Raw genomic sequence first — 25,490 nt, 5'->3', positions numbered from 1 at the left:
CCAATGTCAAGGAAGAAAAATATTAAGTGATTTGACTATACCTGATTTGACCACAACCCAACCCTTTTGGTAATCTAAGCAAGAGCTATTTGGTTGTAAAAGCCCAGAACATTATCTGGACTATCATTCTTAGTCTAACCCTTTCATTGCTCTAAACACAGTCTTTAAAGATAGGGAGGAAGAGAGCGGAGGGATGGGTAAGCAGAGTGATTAGGAATATCATTAGATAATATGATTATTATTCTCTAGCAAGTATGAGTTTTATTAGTGTAAACAAGCAGTGTAATACAGCTGAACTATACCATGTAATGAAATATTTCACCAGGAAACCATTATAAGGTTTAGTTTGTGCTGGTTATTGCCATTTACTCAAAATTCACCATTTGAAGCCCAAGAGTAAGATTTATCTGTATCAACACTAGAGTTTCACATACATTTATCTATGGCCCAATTTCAATCTCAAAGTCAAAATAGCTGTAATATGTTTGATTTTAAGAGAATAATTACATCTGAGAGTAATGTAGAAGTTCAGGTTAATAGCAAGAGCTGTATAGATTGCTTGGTTGTCATAAATCTTGCCCTAGTTTGCCAAGAACCAAATAAGCAACAATGCCAACATTACAATTTAATGAAAAAAATTCTAATATTTTATTGTCATTGTGTGGGTTTTTACCCTTATTTATTTGTGAACATTTGTACCTATGACAGTGTGTGCTCATGCAAGTGCAATCTAAAACAAGTAAGTGGAAAAAGAGACTCTTTTTCTTCCTTTTTCCTTTATCTTATGAACAGTTTTCCTTTACCCTAGTCCTGAGCAAGGTTGGCAGGGTAGTCATTTTAAATGTCACTTGAAAATATGTTAAGTAGAATGTAATCTCTCATCACTGAATCTATTAGCTGAATGTTTCTGGATAGTGTCTCTAACTTCTGGGAGGTACTTAAAAAAACATAACCCCAACTCCCAAGATTTAGCACTTGAAGATAACTCTAACCCATATCCAGTACCATTTATGAAAGGCATTATTTTATCTTTCTTTTCCTGACAGACAACAGGAAGGCTTTTGTTTTGTTTATGAATTGTTCAGATGATTTCTACTTCCTTGAAGTATTCAATATTCTTATTTATCCAATTACACTGCAAGTTACCTGAAGACAGCCCTGAACAATGCTTCTCTTGTATATATAGTAGGTGCTCAGTAAATTTTTATATCTCAGGAAATTTTATTGATTTAATCCAGAATTTAAATCTATAGATTACATTATCTTTACATTTTAAACCAACACTCATAGCTATATAATTTTCAAGTCAAAATTTCTGTGATTGGTTTGTAGATTTTGAAGGATTTTAGCTTTCATGTAACCAACTTAGGATAGTTAGGTAATATTGATAATTTTATGTGATAAGTAACAAACCTTGAACTTATACTACAAGTTCTTCCTCAGAATTTGGGTTTATAAATATCAATTCTTATTACCCTGATTGCAGGTCCATGAAGAACAGGTACAGCTTTCTACTTTTTAGAGGAAAGTGAGTCACAGAGAAGTTCAGCAACTTGTTTAATATCACATGTTCATTCCCCTGAAACCTTTATTTTCTGTTTTCCTATAATAGACTTAATTTTAAAATGTTTTATCCCATATTCGTATAATAGAACTGGATTACATCTCCAATATTCCTAAAAATGGGAAAGTGAGAGAAATATGGTCTTATTTGGGGTGTAGTTCCATACACTTGAAACCTATATAATTTTACTGACCAATATCACCCCAATAAAATTAATAAAAAAATATTAAGGAAGAAAATGTAAACACATAAGCCTGGAAATTCCGTCACAATCAATTTTGAAAGCAATAGATGTATTAAAATTTTTTAGAACACTCTGTTCAAATCAGTGTGTCTAAAAGTGGGGAATAAATTCACTGCATAATTAAAAAAATAAAACTGCCAGGTTTCTATTACTAAAATATATTATCAAAATGATTATTTGGATAATCAATACACTTACAAACTTCTTTGTGTGTGTGTGTGTGTGTGTGTGTGTGTGTGTGTGAAGGCAGATTTTGACTATAATTCTTAAGCTTTGGATGTGACCCTTAGAGATAAGGACCTGAGCATGGTTGTGCCATGTTTGCAACATGCAGTACAATTTGGTGGAGGAAAGGGTGGATGAGGACCCATACTTGGAAGCAGTAATCTGTTTAGAAACAATTTTACACTGGGAGACCAGGCTCAATCTGGATTTTCTGATATCATTTCATCTCAACAGAGGTTGAAAACAAACATGTTATTTTACAGCTCGAGCCCCAAATTCTTATGCATGGAATCAGTCAAAAATTACATGTAAACAAGATTGTATTAAACTGATTGGTTGTCAGAACCCTGGTAAAAGAAGGCCATAGCTACTGAGAATTCACAGAAACCCTTTCTTGTCCAACTCCTTAAAAAATGACCTAGTTATTTGGCTTAAAAGTAATATAATATAAAAGGAATATTATATATAAATACAAGTATTTATATATAATATTACATACAACCTGATATAGACGTGACCATGAAAATCACTAATGTGAAGAACTTGATCAAAAATATTGATGCTGTCTCCACTATTTTACAGAACTACAGTCACAGAAATATTTTTTAAAATGCATTTTAGTGACATAGAATTCATGGCAGAGATCATGATTTCTATTCTAATGAAAACATGAGCTGAAAAAAAGCTTCCAAAATTTTTCACTTTTAACTAAAATAATCATATAGTATTTTTTTTTAAGAACACATGTCTAGTCTTTAAAAGAGCACTTAAAATATTACCGTAGGGTGATATTTTTCATAGTGAGACTATTGAGTCCAAATGCAATGGATATACCACAAAAGGTTATTAAACTTTTATCTTTCTGAAAATTTCCATGATTCATCTCACATGCTGCTGTCAAATCTTGGCACAATTAACATAATAAGACCAATTAATAATTCACTTATTTTTTATTTAAATTGAGTCTGTGATGGTTGTGAATGACACCCATCTTTTGTTTTTTAATTTTCCAAGTCTTTATTTCCTTACTATCTAATCTGTTACTAACATGGCCCTGGCAGCTTCTATACTCTTTTATCGTTTACTGAATAAATAATTGATGGGTGAGCTATAGAACTTTCTTTCCCAGTTTTACTTCCTTTACACTAGAAATGCCATTTTCAGCTTCTTTCACTGACTTAAGTTTATAGTCCTGGGGATAAAGTACAAATTTGCAGAGGAAAAAATAAATGTGAATGTAAAATAAGGTTAATATTTTAGCTGAAGCTTTGATCTTCTTGAAAAAATCCCAAAAGATCAATGTGACTAGTGGAACCATCTTTTTCATGATCAAACAGAAGTTTCCCAACATGCAGGGATGGTTAAGAGACTTGGGAGAGACTGAAAAACTAGAGAAAATGATATGAATAAAGGACTTTCATTATGACGGTCTTTCGTTCTATGAGTGCAAGTAGTGGGCATAAAAAGATGAAAATTGGGTATCTGAAGTTTCAAAGTTTTGAGGAGAAGCAGAGCTAACAAAATTCAGGATTTAATACTGGGAATAACTGGAAATTAAGGTCAGTGAAATTGTGGAGATCCAGGCATTATCTGGATGTTTGGTTGAGTTATTTACATAGATGTATAAATCTTGATTATCATTTGCTTGAAGTTGCTACGCAGCTAGTAAGTGCTTGAGTTAGGATTCCAACTCAGGAGTCTGGCTCCAGAGCCTTTTATTTTAACCACTATGTATCATGAACCTTCACACAGGATGACACAGTAATGCTACAATACGGGCAATGGGGAATCAGGAGAAGGAAAAACACTTCCTTGTCCTGTTGCTCAGGAGAGATGAGAAAATGAGCTACACCCACTGGAGAAAGAAGTAGTGTAAGAGGTGTCCTCAATGCTGAGTTATAATCCAGTCAATTCATTCAGCGAAAATTTTGAGGCAAATAAGGAAATGTATCTCTAATGAAAGAAGAGGTACAAGACGTTTTTAAAAAGACTTGGAAAGAGAGATTTAACAATTACAAGAAAATCAAACGTAGACTATGCTATTTTACTTTCCTATGAAATTGAAAAAGGGGTAACAAGTAAAGAGGAAAGTAAAAGGGAAAAGTAAAAGGGAAGATTGAAGCTGACTGTGACTGGTTTCCACCTGACTCTAAAGTGCATTCCATTTTCACATAAAGTATGGTCCAATTAGACTGAGAGAAAAAAAATTGAAAAATAAAGACAGAATTATGCAAAACGATCTCATTCACTACAATAGTCCTTAGGTGGAAATGCTGATTTTTCCACCTAAAAAAGGAAACATTTATTAAGATTGGAATTTGCTCCCTGTTTGTAGTTGAACAGCCATTTACTTCAGGTGGAAAGGGACAGTGGTGATGTGCTTCCAGAAAGTACATGATGTGGCCTCCCATCCTTCCTGTTCTCTTATAGCACTTCCTCAGCAGCCGTTTTCTTCCCACACCTCTCATAACTCCCCTTTATTATCAGGGAGCTAGTCCAGGAAGTTTAGGCAGAACAGACTTCTTTCCCCAAAGGTGGACACATGACCAATCAGAGCAGTGCATTCCCAATGCCACAGGATAGGTTCAACAGTTAAGTAATCCAAGCAGAGCCACTCTGAATTTCCCCACGACATTACTGAGAAAATGAGAAAGAAGGATCTTCTTTTTCTTTGGGATTGCTATTAAAAGCAGTATAATCTATCTAGAGCTGCCACTAGTCATTTAGAGAATGGAGAATATTTTAGAATGGTAAAAGAATAGAATGAAAACATGGAGAGATGGAAAAATGAGGCTGGAAAATAGGTAGGAATCTAATTGATTATAAAGCATTTATGTGACAAGTAGGCAGATTGGATGTTCTCTTGTAGGTTTGGTGGCAGGGGAGCCTGAAACGAACTAGTCCACCTTTTGTTTTTTCAGAAAATAACTATCATTACGTGGGGATAGATAGGAGTACAAAGAGACGAAAGAAACAGGCCAATTCAGTGGCTATAGCAATTTTCTTTGTAATAAATAGTAATGGTATGGACTGTGGTGTTGACAAGGGTACTAGATAAAGTCAAGACTTCTTTGGCGACAGAATTGGTAAGGTTTTAGTGATCTAATGAATAAGAATTTGAGAGGAGGAGAAAATCAAGCATCGCTCACAATTTTCTGGCTTAGGACATTGCACATCTTAATGATATGAACTATTAACAGAGATTGGGGACAGAAATTGAAAGGCTTTGAAGGGAGCTGAGGGCAAACAATGACTTTGGATATTTGGATAAGTTCAGCTAAAGAAGTCTATATCATCCACATGAAGAAATCCTGAAATCATTATGAAAGTATTATAAGTCTGAAGCCCAGAAGATTATGGTGGAATTACAGAAGTGGGAGTCATCAGTACATGGTTAGTAAATAAAGTCACTGATATAAACAAGATTTCCCAGGGAGAATGGATTGCATAAAATGAGATTATCAGAGGAATAAAATGTTGCTACAGAGAATGAAAAAATTCAAGGAGAGTATAGGCGATATGGAAATAAGAAAGAGAGTTCCAAAGCTGTCAGGAGATCAAGGAATTTAAGGATTAGCAGTATTCATGTCTTTTAGGAGGTTACCTTGACCTTTGAGTGAACTTTCTGTGCAGTGATAGGGTGAAAATCAAATTACATTGGTTTGAGAAGTAAAGGTGGACAAAAGTTAAAGAATATAAATATTAAGACAGATCTGGATGAAAACCGGGATAGTATATAGTGGAGAACAAAACTGTGGAAGGGTTTTTCGTGTATCTGTTTAGTTCTTTAGATGTGAAATTTGAGAGAAAAGACAATAATGGATGGCTCAGGATCTCTGAAAAATAGAGATGAGATCTAGAACACAAGTAGAAAGATTCTTAAGTTATTTTCTTCTCCTGATGGCTCTGTGAATGTGACCAGGCTATTATCTAATTTTAACTACTGAAAATAGGTCGTTTTTAAAAGAATTTTTCTTGAAAATCCAATTTTCTGAGAATAGGTTTCTAGCTTTTAGACATGGTAATAGTAAATAGAAAAGAATTATATGCATTCCCAAATACCCTATCTGAGATTCATATACACATAAAATAATTTCAGTTAAAACCTTAAGCAACGACAATCACAGCATATAATTTTAAACACCAAATTGTAGGTTCTTTACAATGCAGGGGACTCTCCATTTATATTTTTATTCGTCACTATTTTACATCTTTTAAAATCAGATCTTCTGCCTAGAAATATTAGTAGCCTCCACCTTTAATCTCAATATTTGAGTTTTAATTTACATTCTTTGCACTGTAGTCATTTTTGTCTTTATAATTAAACTTAGAAAGAATCAAACTGATTCATTCCTGAAATTTATGGTAAATATGTAGTTCTATGGATAGGTAATATTCATTGACCAGCTGAGATCTCAAGTAAACCTGCTTTTGTTACTAATTTTTTGCTTTAAAAGTTTTCTTTTAATTTAATTTTCGTAAATATTTATTAGATTGATATGCATACTTCCTCCTTCGGGTATACTCATATATAAAATATGAATGATGGACTAAATAGTATATGAAGTAATCATAGTCTACATAATATAAAAATATATTGTTTCTGACATATCCTTTAAAATGAAATGGAATTAGTCTTTTTAGCAACTTAAATATTGGGTCACACTATATTGACATATAATGGGATTTCAGTAAATTATATTGTTTAAAATTAAGTTATATAAATTTAAGAATATAGAAATGAATATGAAATTAACATATATCCGTATATGTCTTTAAAGACTATGTGCACACGTCACATGTGTTCAGTTAGGATTTTATGAACTAACCCAAAGAATATTGCTGCACTTAGTTTGTTGATATTCAAAAAGTCAATAGACGCACCTTTAAAGTTCACCTACTGATATAAACACAAATAATGTTTTGCTCCTGGCATAAACCCACAAGATATAATTCAGATACGGCAAATGTATGTCAAATGACAGTCACGTAGATCATTGGGCAAAAAGAACATCAGTACAAGAAAGAGCAAATCCAATACTGAAACTGACGTCTATTGAAATAATCTTATCTAAACTGCAGAAACAAAGATTAGTTTACAGTGTGCACTTTACATAAGAAGTTGAAGTCATCCCTAATCTAACCAACAATGAAAGAGCCCTTGACTGAGGATACGCTTTGTTCTTATTCTCCCTTCCTTCTCAGCTCTCTTGGCGCCTGAACACACAAGAAATCATTATCAGAAAGAAGGAAAAAACATAGGATATTTAAACTTGAGGAGATTGAAATGATGGCTAAGCACTGGAGGGCCCTCCTTAAAGTTTTCCTGATGCAAGTTGCTGTTTAATCTTAGAATCATTCCTATGGAGACAAGATTAAACAGAAACACACATGGTTACAAAATATAAGAAAAAACTAAATGTTTTTTATAATTGTGCTCTTTAAAGAACAACACCACCACATAATTACATTTTCTAGGGTTAAAGAAGAAATACAAGGAGATTGAATTTGAAATACACATGAGAATTCTGGAACAACTTGGACTGGTGATCTTAAAATCCAAGAGTTGTCTTTGTTCTTTAATTGACTCCTTCACGGATGAGGGAAAGCTCAGCCTCTCATCCCTGCTGTTTGACACCTCTGTGAGCTTTTGTGCCTTTTAGCGATGTTCTTACAACACTGGCAGAAAAACTGAGCAACACTCAAAGAAGAAGAAACTAAATTCTGCAACCCCCCCCTCCCCCATATACACACAGATCAGCAGTAGATGCATAGACAATGAATGTGGCTTGGGGTCCAAATCAATGATGCTGTTTTCAATTACTGTTAATATTGATCTTCGTTGAACAACAGACATTGCTTCCTTTTCTTTATTTCTATCCTTACATTTTAGGATGAGTTCAGGGTAGAGATTTTGAGAAACTGCAAGAAAAAAGACAGTGAGTTGCCAAGGCAATGGTGCAGTTTTGCCTTGCAGTAAAGACAGGGCAGCCCAGAGCTTCAGGTTTGAAAATGATTTGCATGTGGCCTCGTTATCCTTTACAGCCCTTAACAATGTGCTTGCCCTTTCCTCGCCATAATTTTCTATTTTTCTCCAGTGGAAAATGGAACTACAAACTCATGGTTCTAATAAAGAAGGAATTAATTTAAGCCCTTTAAAATGAGTAGGATTATATTATTTTTAAGCAATATAAAATTCTGTTGAAGAATTAAAAGATTTCTTCTTTAAGGAAATTATCTTTCATGTAAGAGAAAATTCCGGTTTGATTGTAAGTCTTAATGTAACTAAAATAGAGTGTTTTACAGTTTGAAAAATACTTTTACATACATTATCCTATTTAATTTGTACAATAATGTTATAACTTAGTTAAGACTAATATTGTGATCCCTATTTTATAGAAAACTGAAGTCCCCAGAGGTTAAGTAATTTGCTAGAGACCATTCATCTGGTAAGTGTGTAACGTGAATTTGGGGACTCAAACCCAGGTCTCTGTCTCCAAATCACTGCTCTTCCACTATATTATGATATCTCCTAAAATGACCTTCTTCATCCTATTTTAATTAATATTATCTCTTTTAATTCAAGTGATACACTTACATACACACACACACACACACACACACACACACACAAATTGGCAGTTTCTTTAAGAGAATCAAACTTCTGGTCTACATTTTAGAAAAAAATTTCTCTTTGGAGCTTTATATTGGGGCACTAAGGGATGTAATATACAGTGTCCACAACAACTCAATGTTGTAAGTGATTTATCAGGTTTTATCAGTTGCTTATTTATTTACTAATTTTACCCTTTGTATTGTTCCCCAAATTATCTAGGGTGCACCAAAGACAACCTACCCTCAGAAAACAATAAATGCTGACCAAAAGCGAATAGAGTCTAAAAGAATAGACTCTAAGTGATATTGTCCACTTGAAATCCTGGCTCCATCACTTGCCTGCTCTGAGACCTCAGACAAGTTATTTCACCTCTCAGTGCTTCAATCATCTCCTCTGTGAAATGGAGAAAATTGGTAGAACCTACTTCAGGTGGTCGTTGTGAGGATTATGTGAGATTATACCATAAAGTTGTTAGAATAGTGACTCACAATGAGTGCTCAGTAAATACTCATTACTATTATATTCTTAGAAGGAAAGAGTTAAACCCCCAGCTTCTTCCTTGGGGCAGAATTTGGCATTGAGATTTTTTTTTTCTTCTTGGCAATACCAGGCTTTCTGGATCTGATGTCTAAGGCGCAGTGCCATGTCTAGATGAGGTAAACTTGAGGAAAATCATACTGTGTGCTCAGATCTCCACTCCAACCTCAATGCTGTTATAGGTAGTTAAAATTTGATCAAGGGGAGATAGGAGAGCTACAATTACAATGCCAGCCTCACTGATAGGAATGAAAGTTGTATATGGATTGATTATATGCATGTAAGTCTTTGGTGATTTTTCCATCTTCTGAAAAAACTACTTTTTCCTAGCTGGCTGCCTCCCTGAACTGTTGTCCAGATGTATTCAGTGGGGCTAACAGCCTGTCTGGCCTCCGGCCTCACTTCTTCTCAATAAAATAAATGTAGACTATCGGTAATTAGTTTCAGATATGGTACTGACCCTGTTATTAAACTCAAAATCCAGTAGTTAGTTTTAATTATTCATAAAAAAAATAATCTGGTTGCCCATGAACCTTAACATATGTCAATCAGTAGTCAATACCCTCTGCTTTCATTTTCAAGTGATTATGAATTCTCCTATCTTGCCAGATAAACACATTTGCTTCTTTTACTATTACTACTACTCTTGCTTCTTCCTCTACCCCACTCCTACAGGAGATAATGATACCTGACACATATAACTACGGACCAAACACAGGTAAGCACTTTACATACAATATTGCATTTCATTCTCACTACAACTCCATGAAAAGCAAGCATTATTTTTCCCATCTGATGGAGGCTCAGAGAGGTTAAGTGACTTTGCAAAAGTCATAGATAGTAATTAGAAAATCCAGACTGCAAAATCATCTGTTTCTAAAGGCCATGCTCCATGTATGCACATATCTGTTTACATGAAAGACAGGTCTATCATGTTTGCAAGTGACATAAACCTAGGTGGTCTGGCTAATCTATTGATGACTAAAAAATATTTGTAGGCTGCAGTGAGAGGCTGAAATAAATGAACGAAATGAAATAGGCCTAAGTGTAAATTCCTATACTATATTTTCTTTAGTCACTAATACTAAGACATAGAAGACCTAATTTAACTGTACAAAATGGTTCTTAAAAATGCCCTGACCATTTTATCTGATGAAAGGTCAATCTAAATCAATAATGAACTAAAATCTTAAGAAAGCCAATGTAAATGTTGACTACTTTAATAGCATATTACTTAGGTCAATAAAGTCAACAAAAGTAAAATTCCATTGTGCCATGCAGTTATGACTAAGTCTGGGTGCTCCCCGTTAAGGACACTGATAACCTTAGGATGCATGCAAAGGGTACAGTGAGGAGTCTAGACACATGTCAGATGAGATATTATTCTGCAAAGAGGGGTTCATTGTCTAGTGTACAGAGAGTTAGGGAAGGAAGGATGCAGAGATGTTTGACAGGTGTCTACAAACCCTTGGAAAAGTAGACTTTGTATTATTTTATAGAACAGAAAAAAAGAGTCTGGTGGGCACAAATTATAGTAATTTTCAGCCCATTAAGAATACCAACTTGTTCAGTTGCTGAACTGGGGAAGGGGAACCACACAAAATAATAAGGTTTGTTTATTTGTTTTCACAATACATGCCCAAAGGAAGCCTGGATGACTATTTTAAAGGGTTCTCTCAAACGAGATGATTGAAAACCACCCAGCAGATTGTTTTATACAAGGAAATTGAACCAAAGGATCTCTAAGTAGCCTTCCCCACTTTAAGACAGCATAAAAATGATTCCTTCTTGCCCATGTATTTTCCCATAATAAATTCTATTAAGGATGTTATACTCATTCCTCATCCTTATATGACATCCTTTCCCTCCATCACTATTCTCTGAAACAGTAGTATTTCTGTAAAATTTCCCTAAACTGTCTTCATCTGAATTCATCCACTCCAATCACTGCCTGATTCCCATCAATATCACCAAGTCTTTCTTTTATAATTTCAACCACAGGGTGTATGTACCTTTGATTGAAAATGTAATTTGTTGTATATGTTTCTATAACTTAGATTGAGAAAGATTTGAGATGAGTGTTAACTTAAACTTTAAAGTTCTAGCAAACAACTGATCGCTGGTATTAATGTTTTTTTAATTTGTTTTTATTATCCCTCAACTATTAGATGCTAAGTTTGTGGGAAATAATGGGTTCACTTTAAAAGGAGTCCAACAATTAGGAAACATTTTATTCGTCTTTAATTATTTATAAATAAAATCCATTAATGTATAAGTCATGGAAAGACCCCAAAATAATTCCAAGTTTTTGAAAAATATTTAGTCTTGGAAATATTCCTGTCAGGTTTGTTTTGCAGAAGATACATAGTCTTGAAAAATTCTCCCACATTTTTTTCTGACAAATTCTTGCATTTTTTTGAAGTTAGGATTTGTAATGAATGAAAATGTTTGCATGGTGAGGAGGAGTTAGTTTCTAATGAACCACATTGTGTTCATGGAAAACACAGAGTTGAACCATTTTGAGTACTTCTGAAAGCTGGAAGTTAATCTTTAAAATTACTGAAGGGAAGGTGGAGCCTTTTTTTCAAAGCCATAAAAAGGAATAATTGTGATGACACACCACAGTATGCATTTTATGCTGTTGAATGATGGCAGCTTCACTTTTGGCTCCATGCCCCAGAGGCCTAGCACACCCAGGGAGCATTGTAAAAGCTGCCTAACGCACACTCTGGCGTGCGTGTGCCCACTTTTACAGCCAGCAATAATTTTAAAGGAACATACAGTACCTACTAGGAAGCATTTTTAGAAGACAAGATATAATCAATAAGAATACAGACCCTTTGTATAATAGTACTACTAGTAAGTGAATAAATAACAATCTTGTTTTGAAATGCTTAACCAAAGAGTGATTATAAGCCATATTAGATCCTTTATTGAAATATTTAGACTCTGAGTACTTTCTGATGATGGTAAGGTCATAAAGATTTGAGTATCTGGATGAATAATCATATAATCTTCAAAATGGTTTTCTACTACTTTTCAGTCTAGAGTCAGTCATTCAATTGCAATGTGCGGTACCACATTTTTCAAATGAGAATGAACAAGTTGCTCTCTTTGGGAGGTATAATGTTGTACCAACTGAAGTAGAATTGCTAATACTTCTTACAGTTAATATTTTTCTCAATCAGAGTGCTGAAAAAATGTCAAAATCCTCAAATTATACCAAAAATAGTCCTTATAAATATAAGACAAGACATCTGATTATCTTGGAAAATTTTTTATTCTTTAGGAACTGGGTGAACCATCTACATCATTAATAAGAATTTACCATCCAGTGGGGTAGATCCAGGCTTGGTGTAGACTTGAGTTTATACAATCTGGTAGGGTTGGGAGTTGCCTCTTTGAAAATATAAATACAAAATTAGATAAGAAAGTTAATAATTCGAATTTTTAAAATCACAATAAATTACTGGAGACTTGGAGATTCAGCCTGCTATCTTCTAAGACGCCTTTAGGCAATTTTCCAGAAAAAGTTTACATAGAAATGCTTCCTGATTGCCGCCTGTCTTTCTTACCCCACCTGGAACTCTCCACAACTCCCAGCCACAAGTGCTCAAGGAACTCATACAATACAGGGGCCTTCAAGTTTAAGCTCTATTAGTTTCACGGTAATCCTGCCTCTGCCATCCATATAGAATATTGTTGGAAACAAGTGGTAGCTATTGTTTCTGACCCTATCGCTTCAGAGTTAACATTTCTAGGTTCAATTTAAGATTGTAGGCAGGAGTTGGACCAAGGTGAAGAGCCCACTCTTAGAGGGAGATTATTAAAATGTTTTTATTTTACAATTTTGATTCTATTTTACTCCCTTGCATGCTATCAGCTGGGAGAGATTAACGTACAGAAATGAGAGCAATCCAACTTTTCAAGGACTCTGATTCCGAAGCAAAATATAAACTAGGAATCTTGGAAGCATTTTATTCTCAGCCATCCACAGTAAACATATTCATGTGTAAGTTCATAATTATAATAACAACATAATAATAAGTGGTTTGTAATTCTTGTCAATGAATCCTCTAAGAACCCAAATGCCATTTTGATGTTATAGACACATTAAGAAGGGATTAAACTCCTGAGAGGATTTTAATAAGATAGACTCACAGGACTAGAGCCCACCTTAAGGAGTCACATGATTTAGCTCTTTACCACTGGGCAGATTTGGAGGGGTCCAAGATTGGATCATAGGAGCAGCAGGAAGTTAGAGTGTGTAGGCCCTGTTTCCACTGTAGTAACTTTAGGCTTACTCAGCAAAACAAACAAACAAGCATTGGAGGGTTTTGAGCACAAGGGTGGGATGATATGACTTTATGTTTCAAAAAGGATCACTGTTACTATATTGATAATAGACTACAGGAGGCAAGGGCAAAGCCAAGGAGAGGTTATTACTAATTCAGAAAAGAGGTGATGGCAGTGGTTGTAGTCCAGATATATTTTGCAAATAGAGTAAAGAGGATTTGTTTGATGGATTGTGTGTGAAGCATGAAGAAATAGGAGTCACAGAGGACTGTAAGATTTTTAATCTGAACAATTGGACAGGTTTCCTAAAAGAGGGAAGACTGCGTGTGCAGCGTGTTTAGGCAGGCACGGTCAGGAAGCCTGTTTTTGACATGTTAACTTTGAGATGGCTACTGGTCACCAAATGGAGATGTCAAGTAGAATGTTCTATGATGAAGCTGGTAACATTCTATGAGTTTAGGAAGGAAGTCCAGACTGGAGGTATCAGATGATGAATAATATTTAAAGTCATGTGATTGGAGGAGCTTATCAAGTAAGCAAACGTAGATAGAGATGTTCAAAGATTGAGCCTGGGGACACTCTGGTGTTAGAAATCAAGTGGATAATCAGGAACTAGCAAAGAAGATGAAAATAGTGTTGGCAGTGAGGTGGGTGGAAAAGCAAGAGAATGGGTACTGAGTAAGTAAGAGTGGAATGACTTGAACCTACACACATATTAACTTGGATAAACATTTACTGGGGGAATTCTAGAGGAAGATGCAGTAGCAGGTTCTCATCACACTCTGGGACAAGGCACAGGGACCTAGGAGGGCCGAGTGTTGTATTCCAGGTAAAGAATCCCAGCCCTTAGGCCATAGGCCTAACAAGTTGCATGACTGGAGAAGCCGCAGGGACTCTCCTTGATGTATGAGGCTGGACAATTAAGTTCGTGAACTCATCCTAGAAAAGGTGCTACATAACTCACTGCTGAATGTTCACCTTCTAAGTACTCCCTTGGGAAGCTATGCACTGATGCCAGTACCTAGTCCACACTTCAAAGTGATTTTGGAACTCTTTTTTGGAATGGCCATCAGAGCTGGCGTTGTATTACCCTTGATATCCTGAATGTCATCAAAATGTCTTCCTTTCAATATCTCCTTTATCTTTGGGTAAAGAAAGAAGTCATTGGGGGCCAGATCAGGTGAGTAGGGAGGGTGTTCCGATACAGTTATTTGTTTCCTGGCTAAAAACTCCCTCACAGACAGTGCCGTGTGAGCTGATGCATTGTCATGATGCAGGAGCCGTGAATTGTTGGCGAAAAATTCAGGTCGTCTAACTTTTTCACGCAGCCTTTTCAGCACTTCCAAAGAGTAAACTTATTTAACTGTTTGTCCAGTTGGTACAAATTTATAATGAATAATCACTCTGATATCAAAAAAGGTTAGCAATTGAATTTTTAGACCTTGTAATCATGGGCTATAACCCAAGAAGCCTGTGGCTCTATCTGTAAAATATGCCTAGGGCCCCCAGGTCTTTTCTGTGTGTGACTAACTGGGAGCATTCTCAGGGAGGAAGTAGTAGAATGTCACATGCAAATGGAGGGAAAGCAGCATATAGGTCCTCTTTCCTCTAAATATTCCATTCCCTTTCATGGCTTTAAACTCCCAAATATGTTCAGTTAACTCCCAATATGTTCACACTTCACTATTTGAGGTCCCATAGGCACCTCATATTCAGTTTGCTTAATTTTGAGCCACTTCCATTCTATTCCATCATACTCCACTCCTCCCCCACACCCATGCCCTGCAAACCACCAAATATACATTTCTCCTGCTGTTATTTTCCACCTTTGTGTATGGTCCTGTTTTAGCTTTTTATGTGTAAAAAATAACCACAGAATCTCAGTTTCATACAACAATACACATTTATTTCTCACTTGTCGGTCTCTGGTTTAATAGGCAGTTTGTGCTTCAGGCTGTGAGTCCAGTTCAGGTCTGTTCCATGGGTTTCATTCTGGGGCCCAAACGGAAGGGGCAATGGCTACTTGGAGCATGTTTTTCTCTCGATGGAGGGAAGAAGCTTCCAGAGAGGTAAGTGATACCTCGTAAGTCCTAAACTCTAATGAACACATTTTCATTTGCCTACATTCCATGGGTCAAGGCAAGTTACAGGATCAAGGCTAACAGCAGTCAGGGCGGAGAGGTATTCCTTCTATGGAGAAGGGATGTGGGGAGGGCGTGACTATTTCCTTAATGTAATGTTGTCTCTCACAGCACCCTATCCACCCCATTTTCCTTAAGTCCTTTTTCCTCCTCATGGCCATCATCTAATTTGAAATGCACTCTTAGCACTAGTGCTTGTCTCTCCAGGCTCATCTCCCATCTTTGTCCTCAAAGTCAAACTGAATTGCTTCTTGTTCCCTTTGCTCTCTCATGCCCAATTTCAGAAGCAAGAATAGAGCCTCTCCATTCCCAGATCCCAAACATGTATTTGAAGAGTCTATTTTCCATCCTTCACTCCAGCACCTCTAGGGAGCAGTCACAATGATGTACTATTCCTTCATGTCATTACCATCATGTTAGTTCATGTTAGCTGAATATTTATTATAAACCAGGCCATGAGCTAAGTGCTTTACATATATTGCCCCAATTAATCCTTAGGAAGTAGGTATCATTAATTCTCCCCAATTTTTGTGATGGGAAAATTAAGATTAGAGAGAATATCTTCCCTAAAAATCACAGTGATAATTCATGGAGGAAACGCAATAAGATTTTTCTGACTCTACAATTCTCTTTCCTAACCACTATGTTCTATGTTGCTTTTTCTATTGTCACTTTTACATACCCAGCACTAAGGCTAGTATTTGGTTGTGAAGTGGATCTGACTAGTTCACTACACAGTCTAAATTCACCAGATGGCTACACAAACTTTTATTTGCTTTAATATGGTTCAGAAACTACCAATGTGACCTCCCTTTATAATAGGTTAGGTAAATCTTCATACTAAATATTCTATATCAAAACTTTTCTCCTTATAGATGTTTTCTGTAAACCAAATTTAGCTGAGATGATCAATATTTCTTTCAAAGAAAATAGCAACACTGTTGTGAGATAAATATATAGAGAGATACAAATCTGCAATACTTTTCAATCTTTTATATCAAAGGAAGAAAAGAATGCATAGGGATTAGATTAATATTGGATATTTTCAGTTATTTATCACTGAAATTTTGTTTGAGTGTTTTACTTCTCCCATAAAAGAGAGCCAGGAAAGTGTTGATCAATAAATTGTAGAATAGATTCTTAAAAAAAACGGAAAACCTTATTTTGATTTTGTCTTACATTTTACATGAATACAAAGCAACTCTTGATAAGGAGAATAACCATTCTGTGAATTTTTTTCCTCAGAAAACATGGAACATTATTAGAGACTTTTCTGTTTTTTCTCAGACTTAGAATGCCAATGAAATTAAATTAGAGAATTCAATCGTTAAAAAACATAATTGTAGCTCTATAATCTCCACTAAATTTTGCAGTGAACGTAAAGCTGTTCTAAAAAAATCATGTATTACTTTTTTAAGAACCACAAACTTTAGAATGTTCTTTTTAACTTAGAGCTGCATTGATTATTAGTTTGTTTCAAAGTCTACAAATTTGCTTTAGCTCAGTGATTCTCAACCCTATCTATCTGAATATTAGAACTCTTGGGGAACATTAAAAATGTGGATACCCCAACTCTGTGAATATACTCAATATCACTTTAAGTAGTTGAATTTTCAAATATGTGCATTGTACTTCAATAAATTCTTTTTGTTTTTAAATGTTTGTGCCAAGCTGATTGAATGGGAATCATTCCAGGAAAGGTCAAGGCACCTGGTGATTCTCATGTGCTGCCAGGGGCTAAAACCACTGTCTTAGTTTGTCACGTTTGGTTAAAAAATATTAGTTAACAGTAATCCTTTTTAGTATTTATTCTGGCAAATGAAGTGTTTAAAAGCAAAAGGGTTCCAGTCTCTAACTTTGTTTAGGTCAGTTACAAGCCTTCAAAATTGAAGATATAAGGGCAAAATTCTTTGGAAATAACAGAAAGCAACCCAGTTGCTTTCAATTAACTTCAATGTGATATAGGAATATGCTCATTTCAGACTAGAAGGAAAGGCAGAATTCGGGCAGAACTGTATTGAGACGCAAAAAGACCTCTTCTGGGGAGGAGCAGGTGGTGGTTGTTTCTACAGCAGTGCAGAGGATCAGCAAAACCTAACAGAAGAGTCTGGACTGGATTGGACTGGCAAGGGAAGCTTATCTTAGATGTAGGTGACACAGATTTTCAATGAGCCAGTGCAGTCACCCTGGTCATTGTGCTGAGAATGTGACAGGTTGTATCCATGACATGAGTTTACTGCTGGAAAGGGAAGAGTCTTATAGTGGAATATGTTGTTGGAAGACCTCTTCTCCGCTTCTTTCCTGACATAACCTACCCTGCAGATGCCTACTGTCTTCAGTAAAACAGGACTTACCTCTGAAATAACTTGCTCAGGCCTATCCTTAGGTAGTGTCCCAGTTCTGAACTTCTATCTTCACCTATTAACATCCATCATGTGGTCTACATACTGAACACTGTGTTTGTCTCCTCTGTAGTCAACCTCTTCTCATGGTAACAAAAATGGGCTTTAAGATTTATGCTATTCACAGTAACACCATTTCTTGACATAATGTTTGGTTCAAGGATTGGATCCTAATTTAGTCCAATCAGAGTGGAGCTCAAGACTTCTTTTTTATTATTTGGGAAAAACATACTTTCTCCCTCTGGATGTGAATGAGGAAGCATGTAGCACTGAACAACTGACAGCTATATTGTTTGCATTAGGGAAGAATAGCTGACAAAAAAGTCAACCCATGTTGGCGGACAGAGCTGGGAAAATTACAGAGGAGGTGATGAAGTGTCCTGACGATACTGTGAAAATTTAGATCAAACTATACTCAAACCCTCACTGATCCCACGGCTTCTCCATTAGGTGAGCTGAAAAATTTCCTTTAGTGTATTATTAATTTTAATGGGGATTTTCTGTTCCTTGCATATAAAAACATCTTAACCAATTTGGCTATGATGTGTGAAACTTGTTAATTTAAAAAGTGGAATGAAAGATCATTATAGTATTTTGGCATACTAACAACCTTCTCAGGGTATGTGAATTTAATTAGGTAAATACCTAAAACCAAACCAAACAAGATATTAAAAATAATAATAATAATAACAAAATAAATGGCTCTGAGACTACTAGGGTTGGGATTTTAGATTGAGAGGCCCTTTCAAATCAAAACATTCCTAACGAGGACCACCTGGCTTCTATTTTGTGTCCTGCAGAATCTGCCTTCCTTTTGATAACTGTTTCAGTTACTTCTATAATTATGCCTACTTGTCCAACAACCACCATTACCCTGATCAACACCAAATACCTCTCTCTCTCTCTCTCTCTCTCTCTCTCTCTCTCTCTCTCTCTCTCTCTCTCTACTTCTCTGTCCCCCTTATTATATTTCTTTCTTTTTATCCTGACCCTCACTGTTGCTCCAAGACCAGATTAATTTAAGCCTTTCATTTTAGTTCCTGAATGTCATCCCTTCAGGACACTAAATAAAATTAATTCATATCAATATACTAATGGCTAGATAGGCTTTCTCAAATTACATAATTTTTTCCTCTGAATTTCACTAGTAGATTGTAGTTAGCTGCTTTACTATTTATTTTATTTTTTTTAAATTTTTTTATTAAAATATAACTAACATACAATGTTATATTAGTTTCAGGTGTACACCATAGTTATTTAACATTTATATACCAAAGAAGTGATCACCATAAGTCCAACAACTATCTGACACTATACCACACAATCACAATATTATTGACTAAATTTCCTATGTTGTATATTACATCCCCAAGACTTATTTGTTTTATGCCTGGAAATTTGAATCTCTTATTCCCCTTAAACTTTCCCCCCTCTTTTTTAATTTTTCAATTACACTTGACATTCAGTATTATTTTATATTAATTTCAAGTGTGTAGCACAGTGGTTAGATATTTATATAATTTAAGAAGTGATCCCCCTGACTAGTCTACTACCCATCTGGCACTATACATAGTTATTGCCATATTATTGACTATATTCCCTATGCTTTACTTTACCTCTCCATGATTATTTTGTAACTACCAATCTGTATTTCTTAATCTCTTTAGTTTTTTCACCCTTCCCCTCAACCTCCTTCCCATCTATCACTCTGATAAATCTAGTACCCGTCTGACACCATACATAGTTATTACAATATTATTGGCTATATTCCTTTTACTATACACTACATCCCCATGTCTACTCTGTAACAACCAATTTGTATTTCTTAGTCCCTTTCTCTTTTTCACTCATCCCCGGTTCCCCTCTCATCTGACAACCAACAAAATGTCTGTATCTATGAGTTTGTTTCTGTTTTATTTGGTTATTGTGTTCTTTAGATTCCACTTATAAGTGAACTCATATGACATCTCTCTTTCTCTATCTGATTTACTACACTCAACACAATACTCTCTAGTTCCATCCATGTTGTTGCAGATGGCAAGATTTCGTGTTTTTTTGTGTTTTTTTTTTTTTTATGGCTGGGTAATATTCCATTGTATATATGTAAGATTCATCCATTTAGGGACACCCAGGTTGCCTTCAGATCTTGGCTATTGTAAATAATGCTGCAATGAACCCATACCATAGATGCACACATGCCCTCAAAGTAGCATTTTGCATTTCTTCAGATAAATACCCAGAAATGAAAACACAAGATCCTTCTTTGTCTCTAGTTACAGCCTTTGTTTTATAGTCTATTTCGTCTACAATAAATGTTGCTACCCAGATTTTTTCCTTTCCATTTTTATGAAATATCTTTTTCCATCCCTGTACATTTAGTCTGTGTGTATCCTTTGATCTGAAGTGAGTCTCTTGTATGCGGCGTATGTAAGGGTCTTGTTTTCTTATCCATTCAGCCACCCTCTGTCTTTTGATTAGCCCATTCAATCCATTTACATTTAAATTAATTGTTCATAAGTATGTAGTTATATCCATTTTATTATTCTTTTTTTCACCTTAAAGCAGTATCTCTAAGATTCCTTGACTACTGGCTTGGTGGTGCTGAACTCTTTTAGCTTTTTCTTGTTTGGGAAGCTCATTATCTGTCCTGCGATTCTAAATGATAGTATTGCTGGGTAGAATAATCTTGGTTGTAAGTCCTTGCTTTTGATCACTTTGAATATTTCATGCCAATCCCTTATGGCCAGTAAAGTTTCTGTTGAGAAATCAGCTGACAATCTTATAGGCGCTCCCTTGTAGGTAACTAAGTGCTTTTCTCTTGGTACTTTTAAGATTCTCTCTTTGTCTTTAATCTTTGGCATTTTAACTATGATATGTCTTGGTGTGAGCCTTTTTGGGTTCATCTTGTTTGGGACTCTGCACTTCCTGGGCTTGAATATCTATTTCCTTTGCCAGGGTAGGGGAATTTTCCATCATTATGTCTTCAAATAACTTTTAAATTTCTTGCTGTCTCTCTTTTCCTTCTGGTATCCCTATGATACAAATGTTGGCATGTTGGAGGTTGTCCCAGAGGTCTCTTAAAGTGTCCTCATTTTTTTGGACTCACTGCAGGCCAAATTCAGCTGCAACCTATGCCCAGCCCAGGGCCACATGGCATATGCCACAATGCAATCTGAAGGTGGCTGCCACCCATGCTAGTCTCAAGAGGCCAACCTGTGAACCGAGGCTGCCTGTCACTAGTGCCAGGTATAGGGCTGCTCAGTTAGATGTACAGGTGATGCCAAAACAAGATGCTGCTTGTTTGGGGTATTTAAACCTTTGAGAGATTTTAGGAAAGTCTGCTTTATGAGGCAAGGCAGGCCATTTATATAGAAAAACCACTAAAAGTGGCCTGAAAGTTGGGTGGGGTGGCATCTAAGAATCTCTGGGGTGGGGTGGATGAATGGGGGTAGCCAGATTGATGGAGATTCAGTTAAATTGGCAATCTGTGTGTGAATACTGGGAGAAAGAAGGACTCAAGAAAGAAACAATGGCTTCCACTAGCTCCTCCATCCAGGAGAGAGCGTCCCCTCCAGCCCTTGCTCTGAAGCCAGACAACTCAGTTCCTCCCCATATGTCTGTCCCTGGTACCTTTGAAGCTGCTGCCCCATTTCTGGAGCTCAGAGTGAATGGATCTGTCAGTAAGCAAGTCCGTGAATGGGCCCTTTAAGAGGAGCTCCTGTGACTTTAGCCACCCTCATCTCACTCAGCCACAATCCTCACTGATTTTTACAACCAGAAGTTATGGTGACTTCTCTTCCTGGAATTGAAACCCTGGGCTGGGGAGGCTGATGTGGCACTCTGACCCCTTGCTCCTTGAAGGGGGACCTCCACAACTGAGATATCCCACCTGATTTTTAATGGTCACTTGTGGGACCAGCCTGTTCTGCATCTCTGCCCCTCCTTCCAGTCTCAAGGTGGCTTCTTTTGTATGTACTTAGTTTTAGGGCTTTGGTTTTGCTAGACTTCAGGTGATTCTCAATGATGGTTGTTCTGTACTTTGATTGTAATTTTGACATGATTGTAAGAGGAAACAAGCACAGCATTTACGTACTCTGTCATCTTGACTGGAAAAACCTCTACATATTAACTTTTAACCATGTCCCAGGATATTCCTTGTTTAATCTAAAGATTTTTTTTTTTTTAATGGACACAAATTTTAGTGACTTTATTTTCCATCAGCTTTATTTTCATTTTGTTTAGGAGTTTGTGAAAGAACAACTGAAAATCACTCTGTGGTTTTTCCTACTCATTTAATGGCCTGAGCAGTGGGAGCTGCAGGTCAGTCTTCAGTGGCAGCCTGAGCACTCCAGTCTTTGCTAAATAGGCACAGAGGGCACCTGTATACCTTAAGACCAGTCTGTGATCTCAGGTTGAGTAGCAGTGAACTGGAGCAGTCGATTCACCTTGAAATGTCTTCTTGGTCACAGCCTTTTTAGCAGTGACCTCTGTTCCTTTTCAATCTGTTCAGGGCTTCTGTAGAAGAAGAGCTCAGGCATGATCTCCCGTGCGTGCCATGCATGTGAAGAACTTCCCAGGTCAACATCCACCACATCAGACCCACTGAGTTAGCTCCCTTTTTAGGATCTTATATCAGGATTCATCAAATTGGTCTGAAAACAGAAAGGCCAACTGATGCCTGAGAGGGCCAAGCAGAGAAAAGCGGAAGAAAACAGAACATTTTTCAAATGTTTTCATCTCTCCTTAAAGCTCTCTTGCATTCAAATAACACTTGTAGCAAGGATTACGACCCTGTTGGTGTTAGTGAAAGACTTGCCCCCCCATGGAGCACACTACCTACACTTGTGAGTTCATTGGGCAGTCAGCAGTCTCAACGTCAAGCTCTAACAATGTACAGCTAAAGATTATTCTTAAAATCATGGTAATTTAGTGGGAGAAAGGACCAAGAGAAGAATGGGGGCAAGTTTGAGGACATCCTCAGACCATCTTGAAGAAATGGATTTGACCAGAAGATTGGACTAGGAAATTTTGGAAGAATGGATGTGGAATACAGTTTGGAGCAAACTCGGTACTCAAGTGTGTAAAAGTGGGACAATGAAAGAAAAGAGAATGCATTTCTAAATTGAATAGGACAGCAGAAAAAGAATTGCTCATTGGTGAAAGGGTAGGAAAGTGAATTATTGTCATGACCTCAGAAAATCAGTAATCAAACTCAAACTCTATGGTAATTCAACCAAAAGTTTAATTATAATTTTTATAGCTAAACATAAAAAAGGTACAACAAAAGCCATGCAAAAATTAAGATGCTAGTAGAGATCACCACTAGGTGTGATTGATCAAATACAATTATTAAAAAGAAGGGCAACAACAAAAAAAGAAGGGCAACAAATAAATTTAGAATGAATAGGTTACTATTAATTTTTACTATTCTAGATCCCCATCCTTGGCATTTTATTTATTTATTTTTTTGCATATACATGTTATTTTCCCTGCCAGATACCAGAATGAGTTTTCTTTTTGCTTTTTATGATGATTAAAAAAAAAAAAAAAACCTGTTTGGATTCACTCTACGAAAGGGCCACATCCTTGAGAACACCTGCCCTTGCTGTTAACTGATTATTATTAAGCAAGAGCAAATGACATGAAGTCAGTTACAATAAAGTGTAAATAAAAAGGTTTATGGCAGGGTGTGTAAAGCAAAAAAAAAAAAAAAAAAAAAGAAAGAAAGAAAGAAAAGAAAAGAAAAGAAATTAATCACCCAGGCAAAGTAAAAATAGAACCAAAGGTCATTTTTTCTTCACTTAAATACCTCATTAGATACCTTGAATTGATTAAAAATTGTGTTCATGTTTCAAAACTTTGAACTTGTTGGGATCATAAGTGATTAACTTTTGTGTGACTTCTAGTGGGGCAATTATATTTATTCTCAAAATACAATGTGTTTACCAATATAATGAGCTTTTCTCTATAAGGAGTCTGAGCAGTAAATATCAGCTGAGAACATTTTAAATTCTTAAGATTTTGTGCTTCTTTGCAGTTGTAACTTCTTCCAAGGACATAAAAAATTCAGTTTTCTGCACTCACCCTAAATAATATCTATGTTTAATTGAGAACCAGAGTTATTCAAAGAAATTAGCACGAGGGATAAAATTATTCTTTGATTGGCCCCTTTTCTCACCATGTTTTACACTTTATCTAATATGATCTTATTTTCTCTGAGAATTTAAGAAACAACTTAGAATTCCAGGAAGCATTCTGCTCAATTTCAATTGAACAATGTTGATTAAGGACTTATTATGTGCCAATCAATATGCTCAGTGTTGCAGGGGATATAAACATGAACAACACATTGTGTATCATTGACAGTGTCAGTGGGTGGTTAGGGTGTGGTTAGATCCACCATAATCTCTGTTATTCACCATCATCTGTCCCAAATAAGCACACAATCTAATGAAAAGCACTACGTCTAATATTTTAATGTACCTTCTACACATCCTGTTAAGATAATAACACTTCTACCACATACTCCAACAAGATTGCCACCTTTAAGGCTCTTCCTTGGCTCTTGTACTCAACAAACTTAGAGTCTGGTATGGGAGAAAAAGCATTTAGAAAACCAGAAAATTCAGAAAAAGCATATTCCTTTCGTATAAAGGAATTATAATACAGAAAGTGCCTGTGTACCTTTCTTGTTTTCTAACTACCATCTGGATGTCTTGCTTCTGAACCTCTGTTTTGTACTGTACATCCTTTTGGCAAAATCGGTTCTTAGAGCCTGTGTATTAAATCACCATGGTTTATGTTTTGGGCAATTTATTATTGAAAATTAGAATCTTCCAACCAACATCTACCGCAGGATTAATAAGCATAATAGTCTAGACTTTGACTCCAATCTTTGTCCTCTTTCATTAGGTCTTAGGTATGATAATTAAGTCATGTGTGACTTATAATTTCTCTTTAGTATCCATAGTATATACATTTTGAATCACCAAAATGAGTTGAACTCTATCTCTCTTCATTAACTTTCTTGGGTAGCAATTTTAATATTTTAGAATCCCAATTATTATTTCTTAAAGTACTCCTTTTCTTATTTTACTTTTTAAATGAACAAACAATAAGATTGACTTTTGGGGTATGCGTGCATTTCCTTGAGTTTTAACACTTGTATGAATTCATATAACCGTCCCCATAATCAGGATATGAAATATCCCATTTTTTCATTATTTTTATTTTTTTATTTCTTTATTATTGGGTTTTAAGAGTTCCTATGTATTCTATACAAATATACATTGTTATATGATTTGTAAGTATTTTCTTCAAGATTTTACTTTGTCTTTTTAATTTCTTAACAGTGTCTTTCTCTGGGCAAAACTTAATTTTGATTTCTTTAATCAGTATTTGGAAGTTGTTAGATTTATTCCTAAATATTTCATTTTTTTGAATTATTATAAATGCTATTTTTTAA

The sequence above is a fragment of the Rhinolophus sinicus genome, chromosome 1 (assembly GCF_057876585.1).
Source record: "Rhinolophus sinicus isolate RSI-liver-muscle chromosome 1, RSI-T2T, whole genome shotgun sequence".
Taxonomy (NCBI): Eukaryota; Metazoa; Chordata; class Mammalia; order Chiroptera; family Rhinolophidae; genus Rhinolophus; species Rhinolophus sinicus.
Note: the sequence above shows the minus strand (reverse complement) of the source record.